The following is an 18,619-nucleotide window of genomic DNA, read 5'->3' on the forward strand; positions in this document are numbered from 1 at the left end:
TCTTAAAAAAAATAAAAGAATTGGCCCATTTCATCTAGGTTGCCAAATTTCTGGGCATGGCATTGTTCATATTATTCCTTTACTATTCTTTTAATGTTTACAGGGTCTGTAGTGATGTCCCTTCTTTCATTTCTGATATTAACAATTTGTGTTCTCCCTTTTTCTCTTAGTTAGCCTGGCTAAAGACTTACCGATTTATTTTATTTTTTTCAAAGAAACAGCTTTTGGTTTTGTTAATTTAATCCATTGATTTCCTCTTTTAAATTCCACAGATTTCTGCTCTAATTATTATTATTTCTTTCCTTCTGCTTACCTTGAGTTTAATTTGCTGTTCTCTTTCTAGTTTCTTAATATGGGAATTTAGATTATTTTAGATCTTTCTTCTTCTCTTATACATACAGTGCTATAAATTTCCCTATAAATACTGCTGTAGCTGAATCTCACAAGTTTTGATAAGTTCTTTCATCATTTTCATTTAGGAAAAAAAATATTTTTAAGTTTCTCTTGAGATTTCTTCCTTGACCTATGTAGTAAAGGAATACCTGGGAGATATTACAGGTTCAATTCCAGACCACTGCAATAAAGCAAATATCACAATAAAGTGAGTCAAATGAAATTTTTAGTTTCCCAGTGCATATAGAAGTTATGTTTATACCATATTGTAGTTTATTAAGTGTGCAATAGCATTATGTCTAAAAAATGTACATACCTTAATTAAAAAATAATTTTTTGCTAAAAACTGCTAGCCACCATCTGAACTTTCAGTGAGTCATAATCACTGATCACAGATCACCATAACAAATAAAATAATAATGAAAAAGTTTGAAATACTGTAAAAATTACCAAAATTGGAGAGAGACACACAGTAAGCAAATGCTCTTGGAAAAAATGGCACCCACAGACTTGCTTGATGCAGGATTGCCACACACCTTCAATTTGTAAAAAATGCATTATCTATGAAGTGCAATAAAATGAAGCAGAATAAAACGAGGCATGTCTGTATTTAGAAGTGTGCTGGTTAGTCTCTACATATTGTGGGATTTTCCTGTTATCTATTATTGATTTCTAGTTTAAATCCACTCTGATCTGAGTAGACATGGTAGGATTTCTTTTCTTCTAAATTTGTTAAGGTGTGTTTTATGGGCAAGAATGTGGTCAGTATTGGTGAATGTGAAGCTTAAAAAGAATGTGCATACTGATGTTGCTGTAGGATTTAGTCTACAGATGTCAATTACATCCAGTTGATTAATGGTATTGTGTTCAACTATGTCCTTACTAATATTCTGCCTGCTGGATCTGTCCATTTCTGAGAGAGGGTTCTGGAAGTCTCCAACTATGTTAGTGGATTCATCTATTTATTTTTGTAGTTCTCTTAGTTTTTGCCTCTCACACTTTGATGCTCTGTTGCTAAGCATATACACATTAAGAATTGTTATGACTTCTTGGGGAATTGATCTCTTTGTCATTACATAATGTCCTTTTTTAACTGTAATAAACTACTCTTTGAAATCTGCTGTCTGAAATTAATATAGCTATTTATGCTTTCTTTTGATATGTATTAGCATAGTGTATTTTCTCCATCCACTTACTTTTAATTTGTATGTCTCTTTATATTTAAACTGTTTTTCTTGTTGACTTCATGAAATTGAGTCTTGTTTTTTATTCACTCTGAGAATCTTTACCATTTAAATGGTGCATTTAGACCATTGGTTTTCCAGTGATTACAGATATATTTGGACTCATATCTACCATATTTGTTAATGTTTTCTATCTGATGCTCCTATACTTTGTTTCTACTCTTATCTTCCACTCTCTTTCTGCCTTTTGTGGTTCTAAATGAGCATTTTATAGAATTCATTTTTTTCTCATTTTTTTTTAGCATATAGCATATATTTTTTGTTTGTCCTAGGGTTTGCAATACATATTTACAGCTAATTTAAGTCCACTTTCAAATGACAGTATACCACATCATCCCCGTAATGTCAGTACCTTATTATAAAATAAACATAATTCCTTCTTGTTCTTTGTATCATTGCTGTCATTCTTTTCACTTATAAATAAGCATACAGAAGCATATATGATATATACATAAGCATATACACTGGAATACATTGTTGGTATTATTATTTTGAAAAAAATTATGTTGGATCAATTAAGAGAAAAGTTTTTATTTTATTCTCACTTATTCCTTTTTTGACGCTCTTCCTTTATGTAGATCTGAGTTTCTGATCTGTATTATTTTCATTGTCTCTGAAAAACGTTTTTAGAGATAATACCTCTCCACTTATTTAGATTCTGAATTATCTTTTCATAATTAAGTTAATTTAGGCACACCGGTTTGTATTTCATAGAAAACAGCTAACTTTATGTTACATACAGGAATTTGCAAATGTTACAAAGATGATTCCAAATCTCAGCTAACCTCTCCCCCAAATTGCAACCACTCATCTAGTCTTTAATGAAAATAAAGACCAAAAACAAATGCCTCAGCCTATCACTGTGTGAGATTCTGGTGGCTAAGTAATCCCTGAAAGAGCAGCAAGCCATGATTATTGGAAAGCTCAGAATACTAGTGAGCCTTAACTGCAAAGCATTTAACAGAGGGCCACAAATTTTGTTTTCCTAAGAGGAGCTAGAAATTATAGATATCATTTAATGATTCACTGAAATGGCATTACCTAGCATGAGTGTTGCACAGAAACTCCAGGTCACCTCTTCCTGATCTGTTATTTTGCATAAGCTTCTACTATCATAGCATGGTCCTGCTCTCCGGCTGTCTAGGCAGTCACTAAGGAATATTGGCCTCCTTCCTTCTGTAATCGGTTGGCAGGTTCCATGATCAACCTGCAGCCAGTGGCTCCAAATAGGTATCTCAGGGACAGCCATCCACCCCAGCTGTTAAACTTCTTTAAAGTAGGCAATCCAACGACTTGGTTTTGCTAACCATGTATTTTTGTGCAAACAAATCAGAATCCGTGGCTTTCAAATTAGCCAAAATCTGACCTGAGAAAACTTCCTCAAATTCAAAAGCATCAGTATCAGTTAATCCTGCCTTCTCTAGAACTTCTGGAATAGCATATATTGTCTGAGTAAAAGTTGCTCTTTTGGATCCTGAGGTACTTACACAAAACCCTTCAAAATGCCCTCCATTTATAACCCATGGCCAGAGCTTTGTCGTCTGCCATAATCAACGCTACTGATTCACCATCGGTCAGGAAAGAAGAATTTGCAGCTGTCGTTATACCACAGGACTTGATGAATGCAGGTTTTTGTTTAGCCATCTGCTCCAGGGACAAAGGATGAATGCAATCATCTTTGGTAACTGTATCTTTTCTTGGTACTCTTTAGGGTACAACATCAGAGAGGAGCCCTTCTTCTTGTGTCCTTATGGTCAGGCTGTGGAAACAAAGTACATACTCATCTTATTTCAGTCAGAAAAAGCAAAGGCAGTGACCAGTCAGCCTGCGAGTGCCCATCCTCTCCCCAGAGGGTGCTCAAGTGGTAAGAAATTCAATCTGAATTTAGAGGTTAAAGAGAGTGGCTGACCCAGTCTTGGCCTTACTGATTCAAGAATCGTCTTCCTCATTTTCCTTGAATGACGAAGAGATTAACTCTACACCACCTCCCACAACTGCCTCACATTGGCCAGAAACAATCAAGCCAAGGCCTGTGGTCCTGGCTTGGTTGGCAGAGATGCAAGCTAGTATGAGCAGGATTCTTATCAGAGAAGCCAGCTCCAAGGGCACCTTCTCTATCACATTGCTTGTTTTCACTTCCTGTATAATTGTGCCAAAGATGATATAATCAACAACTTCGTTTGGAACACTGGTCTGATGAATCAAACCCGAAAGTGCTGTTCTAGCCAAATGATGCAGGGACACATCTTTATATGAAGTACCTGATAGCAAAGGAGTGCAAACACCATCCACCATCACGATATTCCTTATATGTATTGGGGTTTGACTAAAGTCTTCGATTTGGATGCCTGGGGCAGCTCACAGCTGGGAGGAACAGCTCAGGGTTCTTGCAAAAAATGTGAGGGTTTTTGTTTGTTTTTGTTTTGGGGTTTTTTTTGGTAGCAGGAAGATTTTTATTTTTATTTTTATTTTTTAAGATTTTATTTATTTGACAGAGAGAGAGACAGGGCGAGAGGGAACACACGCAGGGGGAGCGGGAGAGGGAGAAGCGGACTTCCCGCCCAGCAGAGAGCAGGAGGTGGGGCTAGATCCCAGGACCCTGGGATCACGACCCAAGCCGAAGGCAGACACTTAACGACTGAGCCACCCAGGCGCCCCTGCTCCAGCAGGAAGATTTTTTTAAACGTCTAAGTCAAGATGGAAATCATCCTGAAATCCTCTCACCTTAGTTTCCGCCATTCGGGCTGCTGTCGGGGTAAAAGTCCAGAACCCAGTGACAGAACTTAACAGGACCAAGAGGTAGTGGGCTTAAAAAGGACCCCGCCCACCAGCCCGCGTCTTCTCGGGCCTCCAGGGCCTGGGGGGCTGCCTGTTGGCTGCCTGACTAAAAACCCAGCATCCCTCCATGGGTCTCCTTCCTTCCACTGGGGAAAGAGTCGTTTACACCGCGTTAGCCAGAAATGAAGAGCAAGATGAAGCGGCCCGCGACAGCGCGGCATCAGGGGTTTTAGTCGGGAAGTGCTCGGGAGCCTGGCTGAACTGTGCAGCAGGAAGAAAAGTCCTCTGTGGGTAGCCTCAACTTGAAGCATTTGCACTTCCGTCCTCTTTGGGTGGCCTGCAGCGTAGTTAGCAGGCAGCCTCAGCCACTTCAGTGTCTCCAGGATGCTCCACTGCTCAGGTGAGGCCGGCTGAGGGCACCCCAGAGTCAAACCCCGCCCCCTGTGTAAATATCTGTTCTTAACATTTCTTGCAAGACCGATTTCCTGGCGACATATTCCATCCGTTTTTGTTTGTGTGAGGAAGTGTTTATTTCTCCTTCACTTTTGAAGGATAATTTCATACGGTACAGAATTCTAGCTTGGTGGGGTTTTTTTGTCTCTAGACATTTTAAAATTTCACTCTATTCTGTTCTTGCTTGCGTGGTTTCTGAGAGGTTGGATGTAATTTTTATCTTTGTTCCTCTGTAGGTAAAGTGCTTTTTTGTTTCTTAGGACTTCAGGGTTTTTTTTTTTTTTTTTTTCTTTACCTTTGATTTTCTGTGGTTTGAAAATGATATGCCAGGGTGTAGGTGTTTTATTTTTGGTTTTGGGTTTTGTTGTTTTTTCTTGGCGTTTATCCTACTTGATTTTCTCTGAGATTTGTGGATCTGTAGGTTGGCGTCTGACATTAGTTTGGGGAGATTCTCAGTCATTACTCTTTCTTCTGTTCCTTTATCTTAAGTTTTAGTTAGCAAGTTTCCCCAGAGGGCAGGCCTTATTAGGAACAGAGTGCCTGGAGTTATTTAAAAATGGTTCTTCCTCACCCCCCCACCCCCCAAAAAAAAGAAGACCAAGGGAATTTTTCTCTGGTATTTACTGTGAGAGCCTGGTAGAGTTCCCTGAAGTAAGTCTTTTTTGTTTGTTTGTTTGTTTGTTTTATTATGTTATGTTAATCACCATACATTACATCATTAGTTTTTGATCCCTGAAGTAAATCTTAACAGAGCTGTGGAGGCCCTTGTGAAGACTGGATTCCCTGGGAGCTTTTAACTCTCGGACTTACCGACACAGAGTAGCCAGCAATTCTTCAGTTATACTTCCAGTTTCCTACCCCTCCTTTCCCACTCAGGTTCTCATGGTGGTTTCATCTTGGTATCTCAGCTCAGGTTACCTGAGATTCCTTGGATTCTCTCTCCAGTCTTGGGGGCAGTAGCTTACCCTGTGCCCTCCCCTCGTTTAGGAATCCAAGAAGAGTTGATTTTTCAGTTTGTTTAGCTTTTTACTTCTTGTTAGGACAGCATGACGACTTTTAAGATCCTTATTTGCAGAACCAGAAACTGGACCTAAATATGTCAGTTTACCATATAATTGCTTGCTCATGATTTAATGCCTATATAACAAGTTTACATCTCCCCCTTGCTAGAGATATTGTAGCAGTGCACCAATATTTCCTAAGGCCCTAAGGCAGGGGTCTAAAGTCATTCTGGACACTCAGTGCTCTATTTCCTGTCTCATAAGAGAACTGAAAACACTAGGAGAAATTGGTTTTTAGGAATTTTCTTTCTGTGCATCCAGTTGTGAAACAATGACCTTTACCCTTTTCTCCATTTTTACTGTCTGCTTAGAAACTGAGTATATAACTATCTCTTGTTCCCAGAAGCTCAGTGGTGACTAGCTTAACATTGTGTGTGTGTGTGTGTGTGTGTGTGTGTGTGTGTGTGTGTGTGTGTGTGTGTGTGTGTGTGTGTGTGTGTGTGTGTGTGTGTGTGTGTGTGTGTTTCCGCGCGCATGCGCGCACACGTGCGGTGGGTGGTGTGGAGTGGAGAGGGGCACAGAGCAGGAAGGTTAAGTTATTCTTGTATTATAAATCTTTACACTTCGTTCCCAGCTCTTGACCCCTTGCAACTCCTAAAATTATGGATCAGATTAATAACATTCTTTTCATCTCGTCTCCAAATAGCTTAGAAAAAGACTTTTTAAATATTAAACGGTTGAACTGCTTTTTCATTGGGGGCAAGACGAAGAAGAGAAGAGAGAAATTCTGAGCATGTTTGTGAAGTCAAATCTAATGATTCTGTGATTTCCCAAAGGTCAAAACCTATAGTCTCCATGAAACAATGCCTCAGAACATTGTCACCAGGCCTCTGTCCTTGCCTACTATTCTGTTTTCCCAAAATGTACCAGAAACTGGTTAGTATCAGGTACCAATGACTGAGGAAAGTTTGTTTGTTAAAGAATAGGTAAATAAGTTAGTCTGTCTCCTTACAAAAATGTCATCATGGTCGTGAATAGGTATAATGTTACTGTTTATTACTAGAACAGTCGTTTAATTTGGGTGAATTTTGGTGTTGTAGAATTTATTTCTTGTTTGTGAGAGTTTAATTTTTAACACAATTTTATTTGCATATCCTTTTGTCTCTTCTTCTAGAGAAATTAAACATTAGTGTTTCTGCTTTATTGATTTGCAAAAAGTAGTGCTAGCCAATAGCTCTGCACACTCACCAGTGTCCTATGTCCATTACTTTACTGGACTTTAGGGACCATTTTATGCGTTTATCACCCCGTGCTGTTATTCAACAAAATGCTATGACAATATTTGTATAGCATACAGATACCTAAAGAACCCTATGTGGTGTTTTTCACTCTGATTGATTTTGGGTATATAACTGCTCTCCAATGGATAAAAAGCAAGAAAGCAATTTTGCTTAACCAAATAGCTCTCAATGAAAGTGATCATTGTATTTCCTTATAGGAAAAGAAAGGAGGTCCAGGGGATTTTTCAGTGATGTCTATTCACTTAATCCCTTGCTAAATAAGCTTATAAAAATCAAGGAACTGATTCTTCCCACTCCCAGTACACACATTTTATTTAAACACATGTAGATAAACCACTCACCCAGAAAAAAACAATGTGAACGTAAGTATAGAAAGATGTATATATGTGATCTTTGTCTAGATGCATATGATCATATTTTAGAAAAATAGAAATCATACTGCATATTTAAGTGTATACATTATAACATCACTGAGCTAAATATTAGAAACATTTTCATCTTTTCATTAAAACGAATGCTACAATTCAGCTTTACTATGGAGTTGTATTAAAATTTATTAAGCTAAGCTATTGTTGAACTATATGCTATTTCTAAATTCTCATAATCACAATAGTGTTTCAGTGAATGTCCTTTTATGTAAGTATATTACTAACTATAGAAGAGAGATTTCTGCAAATGAGTCCTTTATATTTTTTGGCACAGTCACCAATCTCAGTATTAATATTATATTTGATAAATAATTATCTTTTCAAAGGACAGATATAACAATGATGTTTTCACTTGAATTATTTTTATCAAATGCAAAGAAAATAAATTTAGTATGGCTAAGAGTTATATATTTTTATCCATTTAAATTTTGTATACTCATTACCTTTCCCCAGTTTCAACTGGAACATTCATTGTATTTATATAACTTAAAATTCTTTTCATAGTCTGCTGGATATGGGACAAATAGTATCCCTCATATTCCTTTTGCTTTTTATGTTTCTGTTAAGTTTTACTTCACACTGAAAACTTCACATATTAATTTCTATGAACTATTTTTTAATAGTACATTTTTATTTGCATTCAAATGTGAAAACCCCTTTCTGTCCCAAGACCAGGTACATGCATATTGTAATTTATGCTTTCTCTTGTATAGCTTAATATTTATTTCTTTCGTTTTTAATTTTTGCTCCTTTAAACAATAAAAAAATTAAAAAAAAAAAAAAAACTGCTGTAGGCCCTGAGGATGCCCTTTGATATACTGTTACCCTGGTCTAAAAGAATTATAGCAACATCCAACAGTTTCTAAGTTGCAACTAAGGTGTCCTGTGCTTTTAGATACATTTAATCTTTAAGGGAAATTACAAAAATATTAAAAATTTTGATTTTTCAACTTAAAAAAAAATGTTTTAAATGTACACTGCTCTAGGATGTAAGGTATAGCTTATTTTTGAAAGCTCATTTTTCTGTTTTTTTCTATCTTGCATTTTAAAGGCCCCCTTGATCAATTTTTATTTATAAATATTTATTTACTTTTTTCTACCAAATTAATGTTTTCAAATTACTTTATAAAATTTCATTGGATTTTTAATGGAATATAGCTAAATATTTACATTAATTTGGTAGTTATTATCTCTAAGTGTTGGATTTTTTTTAGATTGTCAAATCTTTTATATTTCAGTAAAATTTATATAAGAATTTTCCAGCTTTTTTGTTTTTCAAAGTTATCTGTATTTTTAAATCCAGAATAGAATCTGTAATTTCCACTTATTTTAATATGCTGTATTATTTTCCACTTATTTTGATATGGAATATTTTTCCTCATTTGTCATTGCTGCTATTAATTATATAAAGCCATTTTTTAATTGTTACCCAACCATGTTTTCCTGCAGTAAACTAAACTTGATCACATTTAAAAAGATATATGATATGGATTTAATTTTTTATAAGAGTTCTACTTTAATATTGATAAATCTGCTTAAGCTGTAGATTTTATATTATGATAATACTTTCCAGGTTTGTTTTCAATTGTGAACATAATATGAGAAGCTTCTTGTTTTTTCTAAGTTGTGCTTATGAAATGGTAATTAAATGTTGCTTCAAATGTTGAAGTAGTATGTTTTGGAGGGCCTGGGTGACTCAGTTGGTTAAGCGTCTGCCTTTGGCTCAGGTTATGATCCCACAGTCCTGGGATGATGCCCTGCATCAGGCTCCCTGCTCAGCAGGGGAGTCTGTTTCTGCTTCTCCCTCTCCCTCTCCCTTTTCCCCTCTCCCCACTTGGGCTCTCTTTCTCACTCACTCTCTCTCAAATAAATAAATAAATCTTAAAAAATATGTTGAAGTAGTATGTTTTTAAAATTGGCTGATAATCATCACCTTTAATTGTAGTAATATTTCTGAAAACTTACTCTAATTTTATTTTTTCTTATTCTATTTATTTTTGGATTTTTCCTTGAGACAATATAATTTGTTGATTTATATTTTATATAAAATGATCTACTCTTTCAAGCACTTATTTATATATAATTATGCAGAAAACTTATTCATAATTGAAACTACTTGTGGTTCTGTACAGTGCCTTTGCGTTCTAGAAGCAACATATCCACACCTAGTAATACTGCTTCAGCCCATATAGCAGGTGAGGAGGAAGACAACTAACTTTGAGTGGAGCCTGGAGCAGGAAAGTGTTGTTTTCTTTATTATACTGCATCGAGATTTGTATATTTTACTGGCTTGAAATTTCAAACAAACAGAACTTAATTTTTTTTTAAGATTGTATTTATTTGTCAGAGAGAGAGACAGAGAGAGAGCACAAGCAGGGGGAGCGGCAGGCAGAGGGAGAAGCAGGCTTCCCGCTGAGCAAGGAGCCCGATGCGGGACTAAACAGAACTTAGTTTTAAAATGAATTCTATCTGTCATCTCTCTCCTTTTTTTAAAATTAATTTTGCTCTCATTTTTTATTACTTTCCTTTGTTGTCATTAAATTCATTAATTAGTTTTTTAACTTACTGAGTCTAATACTCAGTTTTTTCATGTTTTATGTAGTAATAGAATATTTTATGTTAATATTCCTCTGCTTACAAAATATGTTATATGCAATATGTTTTGAAATTAGTGTTCACATTAATATTTTCAGAAGGGTCTTTTTCTTTGACCTGAGTATTTCAAGAAAGTGTTTTTGTGTTTTGTTAATTTAAATCTTCAAACAAAATTCTTCCTAAATTGATCTATAGGCTTAATGTGATCATAAATTAAAATAGGAGCTGTTTTTATTTTTAATATAAAGAAGCTGACTTTACAATCCTTAGTCTTCCAAGGGCGGTTTCTTCAAAGATGCTGTGTTCAGATTCTTTAAAAAACAGACACAAACACAGGTTTGGATCTGCAAGAGATTTATTGGAGGGAAAGGCCTTTTTTTTATGATTTTATTTTTAAGTAATTTCTGCACTCAAACTTACAACCCCAAATCAAGAATCGTACGCTCTACCGACTGAGCCAGCCAGGTGCCCAGGAGGGAAATGCCTTTAAATGTTGAAGGGGAACAAGCTAGTGACAATGGGGAGAACCTTTAGTCTATGATGCAGGTCTGACTTTGTAAAAGAAGGTGAGGTAAGAAAAAGTGAGAAAAAGAAACTCAGATTGCAACGTAGTTCTATGAACATTTTGGGTAAAATAAGGAGTCCTCAAGCCACAGTTACCCATTGGAAGATTTCTGCATCTGGCAGGAATGGGCCTTCATTGGTCCCATTACCATGCTCAGTCATCATTCACTGGAGGTTGGCTAAGAAGTGTGGCCTCAGTGAGTATATGATTACAACTCCCAAAAGGTGGCTGCTGGGACCTTTTCAGGGCCACCACAGTCCATCATGCTTTTAGTTGCACAGATCTACTTTTTTATGTAGATTTATGCAGCAGCTCCTTGATTTCCATGACCTCTCCTTCTGAAAAGAAACTTAGAAGAAGGAGGCTAGCCAAACAGACTCTATCCTTTTTTGCTACATTTAATTTCTGGGCTGCAACTGGTATTTATTCCCTTCATCCTACACTATTTATCCAAAATTCTTCTCATCCTCAGACATGACCTTATTGGACTTTGGTAGCTTGCTTGGTACTGTGACCCAAAGATTCATTTGTGATGTCTAAGCCGTTGGTAATCATGCCCTTTTTCAGAGCAAGTTTGTTGTCTCCATTTGCCAGTTAAAATGGGTCAGTGAGTAGTGAGTACGGGAGGTACTAGAATGGGTTCCATACATGTTCCTTCCTACTGTCATTGTGTTTTAAGGCAGCTGTGATGGTTATTTTTCTTCTCATCTATTGATCCATGGACACAAAAAGTCCAAAGAGATCTTTGCAATATTCTACTGTACGAGTGTGCCCTTCTTAGGAACCAAGACCTCCAATCCTTCAAGGCCCATAGTTGTAGGAACAGGAAGCACAAAATTCCTCAGCAGGTAATTAGGAATGATGGTAAGCAGGTCCTCCTCTACTTCTACCCCTTGTTTTCTCAATCTATATATCATTGTTTTTAAAGATAAAGCACCATATAAATGTCTTCAATTTAACACATATATTTCATTCTAAAGAATGGCATCCTATTCTTTAGAATGCTCCTTTTAAGGTGAACTTCAGTTGTGCCTTTAGAAGGTTCTTCTTATATTAACCTGGCTGCTTCTGAACGGTGCAGTATGTACTATGTAGTTGACACTTCAGGCATGGGTCCACTCCCACACATTCTTTGATATGACATGGATCACTTGATCATATTCTACATTGAATGGGATTTCATCCAATAGAAGTAGACGAGGCATTCCTCAAGACCCTGGATAATCCCTTTGACTGAGACTTTTACTGAAAAGAAAGGTAAATGCCCATCCAGAAACAGAATCCATACTTCTGAAGACAAACCACAGGGACTTCAAGGATGAAAAGAAATCAAAGTGTCAGCTTGCCATCAAGAGACCATTGGTCTCCTTGAGGAATAGTACTATATTGGAGGCTTGGCATTGGTCTCTATTTCTAACAAGTTGGACATTCCAAGGTACCAGTGGCTAGATCCACATTGATAACTGAGAGTTCATGCTGTTGGTCTCATATGTCACTGTGTCACTGTGTTTATACACTTCATATGAAAAGTGACTTGATGTAAGAATATATATATATATAGAAGTCTGGACAAGAGTAATGTGGTTGAATATACAGGAGTGGGCAAAAAGAATGAAAATTTTTGTATTATAGATTACTGTTCACCAGAGAGGAGGCACTGAACAACTAAGTAGACAAAATTCCTTAAGACAGTTACTGATAGCCAATCTTTGTTGCTGGCCTCTATTAAACTGGTGGAGTGGGCATGGGAAGATAGTACACAGTGTCACAGCCTCCAAAACTGTGAAACAATACATTTCTGTTGTTGAAGACACTCACTCTGTGGTATTGTTATAGTATCTTCTAGCAAATTAATGAAAGTGGTGATGCTAATCTACCATTAGTACCTACCATTAACTATGTCTGTGCCATATTTTACATGATTTACTATTTTGGCTAGAGAGGGTAGTTGCAGAGGTTTCTATTTGGTGTTCCTCAGCAAGATAGCTTTTAATCCATAGACCGGTGTACCAATGTGGTATTTAAGCAAATTGCCAAGTACTGTCAATTCCAGCTATCCATTCAGTGGCTGGAGAAATAATTGGTAGGTGGATCCTTGGGCCCACCTACCAGTAGGCTCAGGATAAATGCTTTGGGGATCTAGGTATCAATGCCATCTCAATACTTATGTACAATAATCTGAAATGCTTACATATTATGCTTTTGCTGGAGTGTAGTCACTTGAATGATCATAGGTCCCTTTGAAGGAAGGACTAGTCATTAGATTTTATATTAGCTGTATTACTGTGGATGTCTTCCTCCCAGGGACACAGACACCTCTTCAGTTCATGGGTTCTGAGTCTACAGTCTGAGACTTAATGAGGGATCATAGCTTTATATTGATGTGGCTGCTTTTAATCTACTGCTCCTATGTTCTTTCCTCTTACTAGATTCTTGTTGGCTGCATGCTTATTTTCTTGTGGGGACCTCCATTCATGCTTTATCAACCATTTTCATGATTCTCTGTGAGCAAGCTTGTCTGTCTGTATGGTGATTGTGACCTGCTAGTTTCCAGTGTTCAGGCTCTCCTTATCCAGGCTTCTATTACTTTGGTGATTTTGTCATTCCTATGAATATTAATAATTCCACTTGTGTGAACTTCTCTTGTCATCTCTGGTCTTCAGAGGAATTCTACCACTGAACTTCTTAATAGTGCTGGAGAATTTTGCATTTGGGCCTCCTGTGGAACCTAACCCTCTAGTGGTTTATCTGGGCTTCCATGATATTTCCACTTTAGCATTCCTACTTCCCTCAACCTCTTTATTCTTTTTCATTTCACTCACTTGAGCCATCTTTTTTTGTTTGTTTGTTTTGTTTTAGGCTTCTAAAGACCACTCTGGTAGAGAGTTTTCCCCATTCACAGGTGTACTTGCCAGATGTCCCCAAAAGATACCCCAAATCAGTGAATTCTTGCTTAATTTAGTCTTACATTTGGCTCCTCTTGATACAGTGTTCTCAAGATTCAACTCATTCATGCTTCCCAGGTTTGATCAGGAACATGCTAGCTAATCCTTGTAGCTTTTTTGGGTAAATAATGTTTATTTTTCATCATCAGGCCCAGCTTGTCCTGAGCAGTCCTATGATGGTATTTAACCCTAGCTGTTGGCTTGGCAGTCAGGAGACGAGGTGATGAATCTTCAGGAAGTAACCTGGTGACTTAACAGGGAGAGGTTTTGCAGTGTCTACCAACCCTGGATGTGTTCTAGGAACTAAGGAAGAATGCATCACCTTTACCAAGTTCTGAGGCTCAGAGGGAATCCTAAGAACAAAACATCCTTAGAGCATCCCTATAGATTTCCTCATTTCCTGTTTCAGGGTCCCAGTAATTCCCAGTCACAGCCCTGATCACAGCATGACTGATGTGCTTTGGCTGAATATTTAAATTTCATATGTGAATGTCTCTGGAATTCTGTGTCTCTAACTTTCAGTTCCTCAGTCTTTTGGTCTGCTGTGTGTGCTTTTACTACTGGAGTTACAAGGCCTCATATGTACATTATAACCATTACCTTAATAGGCATCAATTCAACGTTAAGAGTAACTAGTGAATTCCACTGTCCTTGTAGTCATAGTACCCCTCATATCTTTCAAAATACCTGAAATACTGCACCTGAAGGGGCATTTCCCTATTTTAAGATGTTTTCTCAGATCACCCTGGGATGTGTTAGTTAATTCTTTAGCAATTTAGCAACCACCTTTTACTAGGGACACTCAGTGGCTATATACTTCTCAGAATGGCATCTTCTTGCCTGCCCGTGGTAAGTAAGCCAGTCCCAAATCCCTACCCTGTTGTCTGTTTTCTTAGATAATTCTTGGATTTTCTGAGAAGCAGGAAACCAAGATGAGATTACATTTGCAAGAGGTGTATATATAGAGAAATAACTGCGAAGGAAACCAAAGGAGACAGGGAGACCCTTCAGAAACCACTGAGGGTAAAAGAGAGGGAAGGGAACTGGGTAGGAGAAGATGCAAAGTACAGTTGGACGAGTCTCATGTCTCACAGGAATAAACTGCACGAGGACCACAGCTGTGCCAATGCATTGGTGGGGAGAAGCCTCTGGTGACCATAGTGTAAAAGTGGTGATAGAAAGGCAGCAGGTGGGGCCACCAGTCAATTCTGCAGTGGATATGAGGTATATTTTCATGGTTTCCATAGATACTGCCTAATATTCAATGAAAGTTTATTTAAATTAGAGTGTCCCCATTCTTCCAGAGCCTTTAATTCTCTCCAATTAAAGGCATCTTGGGGAGGCCCTGCTAGGCTTTTCTGTACATACTTTTTGCTTTCTTTTGAAACAAGTTTGAGGTTTCTCTTTATGGTCTTTTAAAATCTTGACTTAACAGGGCAAACTTCTAGGAGCTTGGGGTAGGCAGTGCTGGCCTTTTCTGATTTTTACATTTTATAGATATGGGTTTTTTTCTTCTTATTTTCGTTGATCATTTAGTTCTGGCTTTGGAAAGGAAGTTAGAGGGCATGCTCATGTGTTCATCTTCCTCAGAAGTTTCCCTGATTCCTGTTGAATCCACCAGCTTATTCAATCTATGTGTCTAACTGGGTGATGGATCTTGTTCTTGTCCACATCCTTCTAAACACACATGAATGTGGTCTTTGAATTGAGAACTTGATTTATTTTAGGTAAAGTATCTGCTTGTCAATAGGCAAAATGGTTGAATAGATAAATGAACAAATGCAGTCAAAATGAACATTGTTTTGTAGAAAGATATCGTAAGTTGGATTCTCCTAAATCCAGTAGGGCTATCCTTCCATGTTTTTCACAATTATGTGTTTTTTTTAAGGATTTTATTTATCTATTTGAGAGACAGAGATAGTAAGAGAGCACAAGCAGGGGCGAGAGGGAGAAGCAGGCTCCCCACTGAGCAGGGAGCCCGATGTGGGGCTCAATACCAGGGCCCTGGATCATGACCTGAGCCGAAGGCAGATATTTAACTGACCGAGTCACCCGGGTTCCCCAACAATTAGGTGTTTTTTAAGATTACTTGTGCAAGTGTGGATTAATTAATTAAATTTGGAGTTATCTTTTTAGAAAGTTAATATGATCAAATTAAATTCTTAGAGTATTAATTCATCTTTTAAGAAGTACACTGTATAACCCTGCATTAGAAAGACCCAGAAGGAGAACACAGAGAAGTCATTTTATCCTGAAGCTATTGGGATTGAAATAATCACAAAAAGTATAAAAATGGTTATGCATATTTTTGTAATGATATTTAGATTAAAGCATGTTGATGTATAGTCACTGGCAAATATTTTCAAGTAAAACCAAGGAATTTTTATTAAAAATGGATCTATAGATTGGTGTTCTCCCCATATTTATAATCCAACGTGGATTTAGTGATTGCTAGTTTTCTTTTAATTGAGGTGAGAAATTAAAGAGAAGAAATAAAAAAATTTTAAAAAACTTAACATCATTAAATTTGAATACATATTTTTAAAAATATTATTTCTTCCAATATTTTAAAGTTGTATTAACCATTGCTAATTTAATAGCATTTTAAAATTAATTTCCTTTTACCGAGTCTTTCCAAAGCATTAGACATACTTTTCATGTAAATACACACACACAAACACACACACAGTTTCTTTGGCATATAGATATCAGCAAATTATGTAACACTTAATTAAATCACCTAATACCTTTCACAGTTTTAACTGGCATGAGTAAGATGAGAATAACCTCAGTGGACTCTTGGGAGACACTCAACTCATGGTAACTACAAGTGCCAAGATCTCTAAGTAAGTAACTTAATAGTCATTAGTGTTCCAAAGACATGCTTATTAGTAAATATATTACAGAGAGAATGAAGGAAATAGGTTAGAATCCATCCAGCAAATTGCTTAATTAGAAGGTGATTAGGGCAACTTCTACTGCACACGCAATTTCTACATTTTCAGGGTTTTATTTTTGTGGTTTATTTATAAGCAATATGACAATGTGCTACACCAACATTCTCTACAAGGAAAAATGTATAGTGTCTAGAAGCACTTAAATAAGCTATTTAATTTCCGTATAGTTGATAGTGAAATTATGTAACCATTAAATACAGTTTGCTAGGGACTTTCAGCTGTATAATTGTACTTAATGATTACATAATTATTTTTAATGACAAAAGACGTGAAGAAACATAGATGAAAGTGATACTTTAAGAAATTATTCATATACATTTAGTAATTGATTCAGAAATTTGAGGTAGCTCCTTAATTAATAATAACTATCTGCCTAGAAGATATAAGTTAAAAATTAACATAAAACATTATGGTAGAGAGTAAGCTGACCCTTGAACAGCATGGGTTTGAACTTCACTGTCCACTTATACATGGATATTCTTAGTAAATACAATTATAGTACTGTAAATGTATTTTCTTTGTTATGATTTTCTTAATAATGTTTTCTTTTCTCTAGCTATTTTAAGAAGACTGTATATAATACATATAATAAAATACGTGTTAATCAACTGCATTGTTCAAGGGTCAACTGTACTTGAATTTTGCATATGCTGTTTAAAAATCGGTTCTACATTTGTTAAGAATACTGTCCTGTTTTAAAGAGGGCACGTTCTGCGTGGAGCGCTGGGTGTTATGCGCAAACAATGAGTCATGGAACACGACATCGAGAACTAAGGATGTACTGTATGGTGATTCGCATAACAATAGAAAAGTTTAAAGAAAAAAACAAAAGAACACTGTTCTTTTTGTCCCTTATATCTTCCTATGTTTAGTCTCAGCTCCTTCTGTGGTCAAACACATCTATTATCACAGCTCCAGTTCAGATCTCTCAATATTAACAGCTTTCTAAATAATCTGAATAACTAGCAAATAGACTGTTCTACAGAATGGAAATCATCTTTGTTCCTTTTTAAATAATCTGAGCTGCATAATCAAATTCTTGATTTCAAGGTTTTTTTTCAGGGAGATCTTCCCCTGTGAACTTCCTGCAGTAACTTGAATAAATGAGATTTTTATTTTTTTTAAAGAGTTATTTATTTATTTATTTGAGAGAGAGAGAGAGAGTGCGAGCCCAAGTGGTAGGAGGGTCAGAGGGAGAGAGTCTCCAGCAGACTCAGCACTGAGCATGGAGCCTGATGTGGGGCTTAGTCTCACGACCCATGAGATCATGACCTGAACCAAAATCAAGAGCCAGATGCTCAAATGACTGAACCACCCAGGCACCCCTGAGAAGTTTATTTTTTCAAACATGGCAAAACAAGTTTCCTGTGTATTTTTCCTCTATGAAATAAATGCTTATGAGCTCCTACAGAACTGTTTCATTGATATTTGAACTTGAAATTGTTTCTAAATATCATTTATATTCATTAAATTTATCCATATAACTTTAATTTATCCACATAAATTTATCCACAAGTACTTGTGATTATAATTCTGCTTAGTACTCCCGTGTGAAACAACATACATATTTTTTAATAATTAAAACTTTAAGTGCAGGCTTTTTATGGGTTTGTATATTCACAAAAGTAATTTTTAAAATGCACCAATGCTTCAGTGTTTATGACCAATGTAACTCAAAAATGAACAGGAAAATTAACTAGTAAGTAAAATAGTAAATAAACTTCATTATCCACTTTTATCACAACCTGTTGTCTTTATGACTATTATTTTAGCCCTAAAATGAGGATGCTCAATACACTGGGCATAAGCAAAACTATTAAAATTATTCCATGTGATACCAGAGTGCCCTTTTTTGGACCTGTGCTACTGATCTGCCAAGAGTTTTAGAACAGCTGCTTCAATTTTATTACTATGCTATTGGAGATGCTTCGCCTGTGCCCCTCAATTTCTTCTTGCACT

The 18,619-nt window shown here is 36.5% G+C and overlaps 1 pseudogene; it reads right to left on the reverse strand.

The window, feature by feature from the left end:
• Positions 1–2,726: 2,726 nt before the first annotated feature.
• LOC114208180 (trifunctional enzyme subunit beta, mitochondrial-like) lies at positions 2,727–11,675 on the reverse strand (annotated as a pseudogene).
• Between the last annotated feature and the right edge of the window lie 6,944 nt (positions 11,676–18,619).

Source organism: Eumetopias jubatus, unplaced genomic scaffold (assembly GCF_037043125.1).
Source record: "Eumetopias jubatus isolate StellerSeaLion01/CBP00866 unplaced genomic scaffold, mEumJub1_p1.0 scaffold_2, whole genome shotgun sequence".
NCBI classification, from domain to species: domain Eukaryota; kingdom Metazoa; phylum Chordata; class Mammalia; order Carnivora; family Otariidae; genus Eumetopias; species Eumetopias jubatus.